Here is a 10,403-nt window from a genome sequence, read left to right on the forward strand (position 1 = left end):
GAGGTGTTGATGACAGTGGGAAGGGAAAGGAGAAACAGGTGTTGTTATCTGTTGGGATATGAATGGCTCACTGCGCTTTGAACATTTAAACCCAAGTCAAACGATAGTAAAGGAGGTCGACTGCGAGCAGCTTGACCGGCTGAAGTTAGCACTAGAAGAAAAAGGGCAATCTTTGGTTTCAAGACAAAAGGTGTTTCATACATGAGGATAGTGCTCGGCCACATAGAGAAGGAATGACATTCTAAAGGCTGAAGTAGTTTCAATGGGAAATGATGCCCCGCCCAGCATATTTGCTGCACATTTCTCCATCGATATATAAGAATCGCAACCGGCGCTAAATGTAGTAACATTCAGAGACATGATGTTTACGAGATTTGGTGCCGAACATGGTCAGTAAAACTAGCAAGCATAAATTCTAAGTTATATAACCATGGTTTACACTTTCAAATATGTGGAAGCTAATTGACAAAATGTTGTATTCATTGAATATCCGATACACTATTCCATGTACATGACATCCGTTACATAACCATTCGTAAAGTATAAAGATGAAACATTCATATATTGATGATATTACTTGCAAGATAATCAGACGCCCATCAGACTTATGAACAGTGAACCCGATTGTCATAATGTACAAAACATATTACTAGGGGTTAGAACAACAACATAGTATGGGGTATTAATTGATAGTTGAATTATTACCCAATAAAGAGTTGTGATTCTAAATTTTAGTATCACCTTCTCTACCATATAATTAACGAGTCCTATTTAAAGAGATACAAATTAATTGATGTATCCAACAGGACGTGTGAAATTATGTGTTATCGTGTATTGACGTGAAGAAATGATTTCCGTTTTTTTTTTTTTGGAGAATTGCAGGCAAAGATTGTTGGTCTGGAATTTATTGATTCTCACTCATACCAAATATACTTCATGATTTTTTTTTCATTTCCAAAATGTTTCTGATACATACCTAAATTAATTCAAGTCGCGTTTCCTCGATCAACAACTACTATCAACATTCATCTAGATATTATTATAAACAAGCACACACATATCATCAAACAATCATATATGAATACATGCCCATCAGAGTGAAGCAATTACTGAACTAAAGATTATGGATTAAATGTGATATATATATATATGTATATATATATATATATATATATATATATATATATATATATATATATATATATATATATATATATATATATATATATATATATATATATGTATGTATGTATGTATATGTATGTATATGTATATCTATGTATGTGTGTATATATATATATATATATATATATATATATATGTGTGTGTGTGTGTGTGTGTGTATATATATATATATATATATATATATATATATATATATATATATATATATATATATATATATATATATATATATATATGTACATATATACGTACGTATGTAGGCATAAGTATATATGTCTTACACAATATAGTTTTATCTACGCAGCTGGTCATTATACGTTCTGCAATCGAATGCCAAATGTTTTAGTTGCTAATAGAACGATCTCAAATATCCACAAAGTTTTCTCTTTTCTATTAGCAGCACCCATTTAACAAGGAAGAGAATTTGTTCTTACATATATCAACGTAGATACACCAAGTCCGGCAATAAGGAACGTTATATAAGAAAATGATCTTAAGGAAATCAGTAAATACTTTACAAAACCAACGATTCCCATTAAATCAATAAGTATTTCCAGAAACCATGATTTCCTATACAAATGTACGAAGTATTTACATAAATCGACATTTGCAACCAATTCAGTAAACACTTATACCAATAATCGATCCAGGCCGTATCCGGAAGTTCTTATTTTAATCCCAAATCCCTTTAAACCATTCAGTGAGTATCCAAATCAGTAATTCTCACAAAATTACTACGTACGTATCAAATCAAAAACTATAGAATAATTCAATACATCTACATAATCAACACTTCCCAAAATTTCAAACATAGTACTGAAGTATCTGGACACTAATAATTTATAATTGAAAATCAGAAAACATTTATCAAAATAATGATAACGCACAGAGATAGTGAATAATTAGTTTATGCCCAAATATCTTTAAACCAATACATACTCTTAGTAAAAGAGCATTTCTCACAAAATTTGTAAATATGTATCAAATCTCATAATACCGGAAAATTTAACAAAACTCGTGATCATTAACTATTTGCACGAAATTCGAAAATAATATTTACGTTCTGGAAGCTAATATTTCCGAACACAAATCAGCAAAATTTTATTAAAATATTCAACACAATATTAGCAAATACATTTCTTAATCCAAAACAGCTTCTAAACCGGTAAATCCGAATCCAAAACTGACTCTTCTTAAACGAAAATCACTAAAATTTTATCGAAATAATACAAACACACATTAGTAAACATGGAGTCAATCCAACAATTCTCTTCATGTTTAAATTCATCTCCGAATCTAATATTGCGCAGAACGTCGATAAAAATACGTTGATAAACAATCATTTCTACCAAACCAGGAACTATTTTACAATACCGAAACTGATATTTTGGAGTCTGGAAACTAATATTTTAGAAGTAATTGCAGTAGATATTTCTGAAAACAATCAATAAACCCACGAAATATGTTCGTTTAAATCACTTCTGTGTATATGTCGTTTTGGATGTGTCTCCTTCTGCTGGAATGAAAATGTGAAAATGTGCTGCTGAAGAGAGTAGGGGACTGAATACGCGTTATACAACCTCAAACTTTTTTCCAGAAAATCAAAATGACTTTTAATAGCATATTAATAATGCGGACAGTCAGTTCATGAGAATATTTCCTTTCTGTCATTTCTAGTTGGGCTCACTTCCCAATTGTTATACGTTCTCACGGAGCGGAGATAAAGCATAAGTAGTAACTTGTTTGCGATTAAAGGAGCTTTGCTCTTCTGATGGACAATTGTACATTGGATTCTCACCTGTTGGAAGTTCAAAACAACAACTTTCTCTATTTATACTCCAGTGGGAAAACTCATAATGTTGTGTATAACAATTTGCCATAACTTACTTTTGTGTTTCTATTTCAAATGTATTTCTGTTGTTGGTCTCACATAATTTCTTATGCCAGTAATGTTAGAATCAATAATTACTATAATTGTTAAGAAAATATAATAGCATATTAATGATGCGTGGGAATATGTATTTTGCCATTTCATGTTGGCCACATTTCCCACGAAGCCACTGTTATACTTTCTCTTGAAAGAGTTAGATAATTTCAAGTAGACTATGTCACGTGTAATATATTTAAATTCAAGAGCGGTGAGCTGGCAGAAATGTTAACAGGCCGGGCAAAATGCTTAGCGGTATTTCTTCTGTCCTTAGGTTCTGAGTTAAAATTTCGCCGAGGTCGACTTTACCATTGATCTTTTCGAGGTCGATAAATAAATTACCTGTTGCGTACTGAAGTCTATCTAATCGACTAACCCCTCCTCTAAACTTTCGGGCCTTGTGACTACAGTAGAAATGATATAAGTAGTTCTAAGGCTGTGAGCCATCAGAAACGCTAGTATGCCGGTCGAAATGCTTAGCAGTATTTCGTTTGTTTATACGTTCTGAGTTCAAATTCCGCCGAGGTCGACTTTGCCTTTCATCATGTCGGAGTAGATAAATTAAGTACCACTTGCGTACTGGAGTCGATCTAATCGACTGGTCCCCTCCCCCAAAATTTATTTAGGCAGCAGTAAGCAAATGTGTACCCAAAAGGAAAACTATAGCCATCATTGAATATGAATGAGGGTGTATGTATGAATGTACGAGCACACACACCCACACACACACACACACACACACACACACATATATATATATATATATATATATATATATATATATATATATATATATATATATATATATATATATATGTGTATGTATGTATGTATGTACAACTGTGTTCTCTGTATGTGTTTGTTCACATTCACTATCATTTGACAACAGCTGTTAGTGTTTACCTCACCGTCACTTCGCGGTTCGGCAAAGGTTTAAGGTATAATGTATATACGGATAAGGATAGATAGATGCATAGATATGGAGAGAGAGCGAGAGAAAGAGAGAGAGAGAGAGAGAGAGAGAGAGAGAGAGAGAGAGAGATATTAAATATAAACTATTGAACCTCAATGAGTTTTAAAAGATTATCAATATACTTTACCAATCATAGGCGCCTACGCATCATACTCCATAAGCAAATTTGTATTTGCAATTCTCATGGAACAATGATTACCGTATACAATAACTAGCATCAAGAAATACCAGCAAAATCTACTGCAGAACGGGACTTTATATAATCAGGAAATCCAAACAAAGCCAAGTCATGCATATGAAAACTAGCATTTCCCTCAAATAAGCATATAAATATATAGGAAAGTAACAAGCCGAAACACTTCTCACAAAATCACTATTCCAAATCTAATAAACCCTATAAAATCAATAAATAATAATGAAAACCTGCAATAAGCCCAAATACATAAATACTTAGTTATAAGTATTTATGTTCCCTAAAATAGGGGAATACTTCTGAGAGAAACAAATTACCACAAAACGTATGTTTTTATTATGAAAACCGGTAATTTGGACAAAATCTAACTATGAATTTTAAAATCCATATTTCAACACATCACCCCAAAATGAAGGAAATACTTGTCGAAACCAACATTAGCAACAGCAGAAAATATTCATGGAAAACTGCATCACATCAAATTAGGAAATATTTATCGAAAGAAACATTTTACTGTATACCAATGAAGAATGACTGCAGGGCGCACTCAAGCAATCAGCACCTATTAGGAAAATCACTAAATATTTAACCTAACAATCACCAAGAAAATCAGTAAATACTCTGAAGGAATGTGCTCCCCACAAATCTAGTTAATTCATATGCTAATCCGTAAACGTTTAAGAAATAATCACTAGTTTTAACGCCGAAGGAAATATAATGAAATCCAAAATTTAAACCTCACAACGATCTAAAAATACAGCATAAATATGTTTTCGATCTGTATGAAAATGCTACTAAATTCCCTTTATATTTTAAACATGCTTTCAAACAGGCTCATATCTTCGAACAGAGTGACATATTGGATATTTTCTGGGTCGGCCCGAAGCTGTAGTAGAAGAGATTGTGCCCCAAATCTCACGCATTCTGTTGCTTCAGTAGATCTGTAAAAAAAGAAAAAAACATCAATTAGCGAGCAGAAGTGAAGTATGAAAAGGGTACCAGAAAAGACTACCACACAGCATCAGTAATTGGATGATGATGATCATCATCATCATCGTCATCATCATCATCATCATCATGCTAAATTTGATTATTATTTTCACGCTTGCGATATCGATCAATGTCATAAAGGTGGCATTGTCACCATCATCACCACTGCAACATTAGCAGAATCAGAAAACGATTGTAAAATATCAGCTGGTGTCATTGGCCTTCCCATCACCATCGTCATCATCATGACAAGCATCCCGATTCACATTTCAAGTTGTCTTTAGCAAAAATAATACAACAAAATGTATTATCTGGTCCCTTGCCGTCAAAAATGACGGCTAATTGTAGAATTGTATATGTAAATATGGATGGTAAATAAAATTGATACTCTTGTCAATGTTATCCAGTGATTGTCTTTTGAGATGTGACATCGATCATCGTTTGATACTGTAGGAACGCTGGTTCACACATACAAACATACTTCCCTTGTACACGCACACACATGCACACCTATACTCACTGTTTGATTTTTCTTTTCAGCGTTGAATTTTCACCATTTCACTTACATTACACTCACACACGGATACAAGCACACATACACACTCACACGCACAAACACACACATGCACACAGACATTCACATATATCCATTTTACGTACACACACACGTATACTCACACAGAGTTGCAACGCTCCTACTACGAGTTTGCCATTACCCTTTCCTTCCTAATTCATATGCTGTGACGGAGAAAAACACAAGAGTATTGTCATAAACAATACAGCATATAAAGGCGTTGAGCTGGCAGAATGGTTAGCACACCGGGCGAAATGCTTAGCGGTAATTTGTCTGCCGCTACGTTCTGAGTTCAAATTCCGCTGAAGGCGACTTTGCTTTCATCCTTTCCGGGTCGATTAAATAAGTACCTGTTACGCACTGGGGTCGATGTAATCAACTTAGCCCCTTTGTCTGTCCTTGTTTATCCCCTCTATGTTTAGCTCCTTGCGGGCAATAAAGAATTAAATAAACAATACTGCATATGCTATGAACCCCTAACTTTGCAGCATCTGGCAAGCGATGCTTTTTTAAAGGGTACGCCTAACGAAACATTAACTTGAAATTATTGTAGTGTGTTTACCTCATGATTAGCCTTTTCTCGTGCGACCCGTCCCTTGAAAAATGTTACCCTTACTGGTTTATATTATACAAAATTGTTATCATCATCATCATCATTGTAGTCGTTGTCATCATCATCAACAACACCATCATCACCAGTAGCATCTTTATAATATTCATTAGCCACGTTACCATCATCATCATCATCATCATCATCATCATCATCATCATCATCATCATCACCACCACCATCATTATCATCACCACCACTACCATCATCAACACCACCACATCGTCGTCATCATCATCATCATTATCGTCATTATCATCAACAGCATCATATTCATCCGAACCTTCATCAAAACTAGCGTCTCCATCGCAGTCGCCAACCTCGTACTTGAACAACAATATCACTCATGACCATCATTCTCAGCATCGTTGTGATCGTCGTCGTCGTTGCCATGGCCGTTATAATCATCATCATCATCATCATCATCATCATCATCATCATCATCGTGAGCATCACGGTTTCAAGCAGCTGCAGCGGAAGTAAGGATAAACAACAGTAATGAAGCCACACGGTATACAACAGAGCTAAATGTTATCATAGAAAACAGTTCTAATCAACCGTGTGAAAAGCAACAATATAAATGAAGAGAAACAGAAGCAACATGAATGAAATACTACAAATACTTCCAAATGTCAGGCGACATTCAATTTAATTAAAATCGGGGAAACGGAAAAAAGGTCCTACTTCTTCTTACACAATTTCTGCAAGAACAATATAAAACGTTTGAAGTATTTCACTTGAATTTTCTGAGAAAATGTTACTGCAGTTCCAGTTGTATGTAATCGATAGCAGGAAGATACATACGTCCTTCAAACTTATTTGAAAGTTGGGAGGGTTTTTTGTCTTTTTTTTTGTTGGTTTGTTCCTTGAAAATACTTTTGTTTCTTTATTAGTGTTTGTCAAGCACATTCACTCACCCCCGTTTATATATCGATTTTTTTAATATATACATAGATAAATACACGCACAATCACGCATACACGCACACGCAAACATATGCACTTAAACACACACACACACACACACACGGACCTAGGCGCACGCACTCACACACAAACACACGCACATCAAGAGCATGCTGAATCAAGATCAAGTTCGTAGTTTTCTCCGACATCATGTTATTGTGCATCGAGAATTCATCCCCCAGGTTTCGACCGTCTAGAATTGTACCGTGACGCCTTGAAGTGTTTGAGGGAGGACAATCGGTGAGAGCGACCGGATCAGTAGAGTGCGAATAATTGGTTTCTTCATGACAACTATGCACGCTGTCACCGAACTCTCCTCAAGCGTGCGTTTCCTAACAAAATTCTATCGCTTTTGCATCCGCCAAAATTCTTGCTATTCTCCAAAATTAGCACCTGCGGAATCCCATCTCTGCCCCAAGATTAAAATACAAAGCGAAGATCGCCTTTGTAATACCGCTCTCGAGATCCAGACTGAATTGCAAAAGGTCCATGACTCTCTTACAGAAAACGGCTTCCAGACTGGATTCCAAAGTGGCAGAAATACTAGGACACTTGCATTCCTGCGCAAGTTGACTATTGCGAGGAAGATAGTGTTATTAAATCTTAGGTAAGTTATTTCTTATGCAATCTTCAGCAAAAGTCGCCGATGAACTCTTGCACACACACATTAACACACACACACACACACACACACACATGCATGCATACATACATACATACATATATATATATATATATATATATATATATATATATATATATATATATATATATATATATATATATATATATATTTGTTTTGCAAGATTTTTTATGTGAAATCGTGTGTTGAAACAGATGTTGTTGTACTTGGGGATGGTCATATTGCCAGTTTAGCCAATAAAAACACACGCACTGTATATTTGGTGTTAATTTTTTTTTTTTCAGCTTTATATTACATTAATCTTAATCTTAATCTTAATCTTATTTCGGCCAGAGTTCTTTCGTCACACTTCTGTGACCTCATCAGTGGTCCTTTGTTTCCTTCTTTCTTATGTGTGTCTCACCTTGCTAACTAACAGTCATTTTGTGGCTGTTAGTTAGCAAGGTGAGACACACATAAGAAAGAAGGAAACAAAGGACCACTGATGAGGTCACAGAAGTGTGACGAAAGAACTCTGGCCGAAATAAGATTAAGATTAAGATTAAGATTAATGTAATATAAAGCTGAAAAAAAAAAAATTAACACCAAATATACAGTGCGTGTGTTTTTATTGGCTAAACTGGCAATATGACCATCCCCAAGTACAACAATATATATATATATATATATAAATATATATATATATATATATATATATATATATATATATATATATATATATATATATATATATATATATATATATATATATATATATATATATATATATAGAAATATCAATCATGATCCAGAAACGCGTCTACTGTTAAACATCGGAATTGGTTAGTTTTCATTGTTTTTTCTTCTTGTTTTTGCCTTTGTGAGTTACAAGTGATGCTATCTGTGGGATTCTCAGCTTTTTTAGCTGCTATTTCTGAACTTCGGTATATGGTGAAGCAAATATTTGCTGATCCCTTAATTGTATTTATAAATATATATGAGCTTTTAAATAAGTTCTCCACCAATAATGGTGCTTTCATAACGATGGGCTTGGTAAAAATTGTTAATTGTTAATTGATTTATTAATTAATAAATTGATAATCCTTTACCCTTTTAATTTGTAATAATTATTCACTCCCTGTTAGTATACGCAGATTCTCTGCGATATCACTTGTCGCGCACATGGTAATTTCTTGAGGGAAGGACAGTTAGACTGGCTGACCGAGGTGGATTCGGTTATGCTTTCAGACCTGTGTCGGTGTACAATGTTGCTAGTCCATGCTTACACAGTTTGCCAGCATAGTCAAATTTACTACTGGAATACAGTATTGATGAAGGAAATTGATTATAATCAATCATGATCCAGAAACGCCTCTACTGTTAAACATCGGAATTGGTTAGTTTTCATTGTTTTTTCTTCTTGTTTTTGCCTTTGTGAGTTACAAGTGATGCTATCTGTGGGATTCTCAGCTTTTTTCTGCTATTTCTGAACTTCGGTATATGGTGAAGCAAATATTTGCTGATCCCTTAATTATATTTATAAATATATATGAACTTTTAAATAAGTTAATTGATTTATTAATTAATAAATTGATAATCCTTTACCCTTTTAAGCAGTGACTAGTTGTGGTATAAATTGGTTGGCACTCCGTCGGTTACAACGAGGGTTCCAGTTGATCCGATCAACAGAACAGCCTGCTCCTGAAATTAACGTCCAAGTGGCTGAACAATCCAAAGACACGTATACCCTTAACGTAGTTCTCGAGGAGATTCAGCGTGACACAGATTGTGACAGGGCTGGCCCTTTGAAATACAAGTACAACAGAAACAGGAAGACAGAGTGAGAGAAATTTGTGGTGAAAGATCACAGCAGGGTTCACCACTATCTCCTGCGCGAACCTTGTGAAACTTTAGGTGTTTTCGCTCAATGAACACACATAACGCCCGGGCTGCGAATCGAATCAGCGACCCTACGACCACGAGTCTGCTGCCCTAACCACTGGGCCATTGCGCGTCCACTGGTATAAACACGGGAAACCTAAAAAGAAACAAAGAAAATGCTAACGAATTGTAAAAGTGATGTTTCTCTTTTTTATATATAAAAAAAAGACATATACATACAAATAAATGATTTGAGGCGGAATTAAGAAGTATAAAGATCATTATTATGATCTTTATAATTAGCCTGTTTGGTCTGGCTAAGTCGAAATGTTGTTGGGTATTCTTCCTTCCCACTTGTATTGTTTAAATGCAGTTACAATATGTCCTTCTCGTGAAATGAAATTTCAGTAAATATCCTGTATCTTTGTGCAGCTGAAGATTGCTCTGCATTTTACTTTTAATATAATGCTCACATTGCTTAGA

General features: G+C 34.5%; 1 long non-coding RNA gene across 1 annotated transcript in view; it reads right to left on the reverse strand.

Annotated features, from left to right (window-relative positions):
* Positions 1-3,943: 3,943 nt before the first annotated feature.
* Positions 3,944-10,403, reverse strand: part of LOC106869046 (uncharacterized) — a 106,595-nt gene continuing 100,135 nt past the window's right edge. Inside the window, exons 4-5 of the long non-coding RNA XR_008264459.2 lie at positions 9,645-10,077; positions 3,944-5,219 (exon numbers count right to left, since the gene is read on the reverse strand). This is a non-coding gene — a long non-coding RNA (uncharacterized LOC106869046). The remainder of the gene's footprint in view (positions 5,220-9,644; positions 10,078-10,403) is intronic.

The sequence above is a fragment of the Octopus bimaculoides genome, chromosome 6 (genome assembly GCF_046866305.1).
Source record: "Octopus bimaculoides isolate indiv1 chromosome 6, ASM4686630v1, whole genome shotgun sequence".
NCBI lineage: Eukaryota > Metazoa > Mollusca > Cephalopoda > Octopoda > Octopodidae > Octopus > Octopus bimaculoides.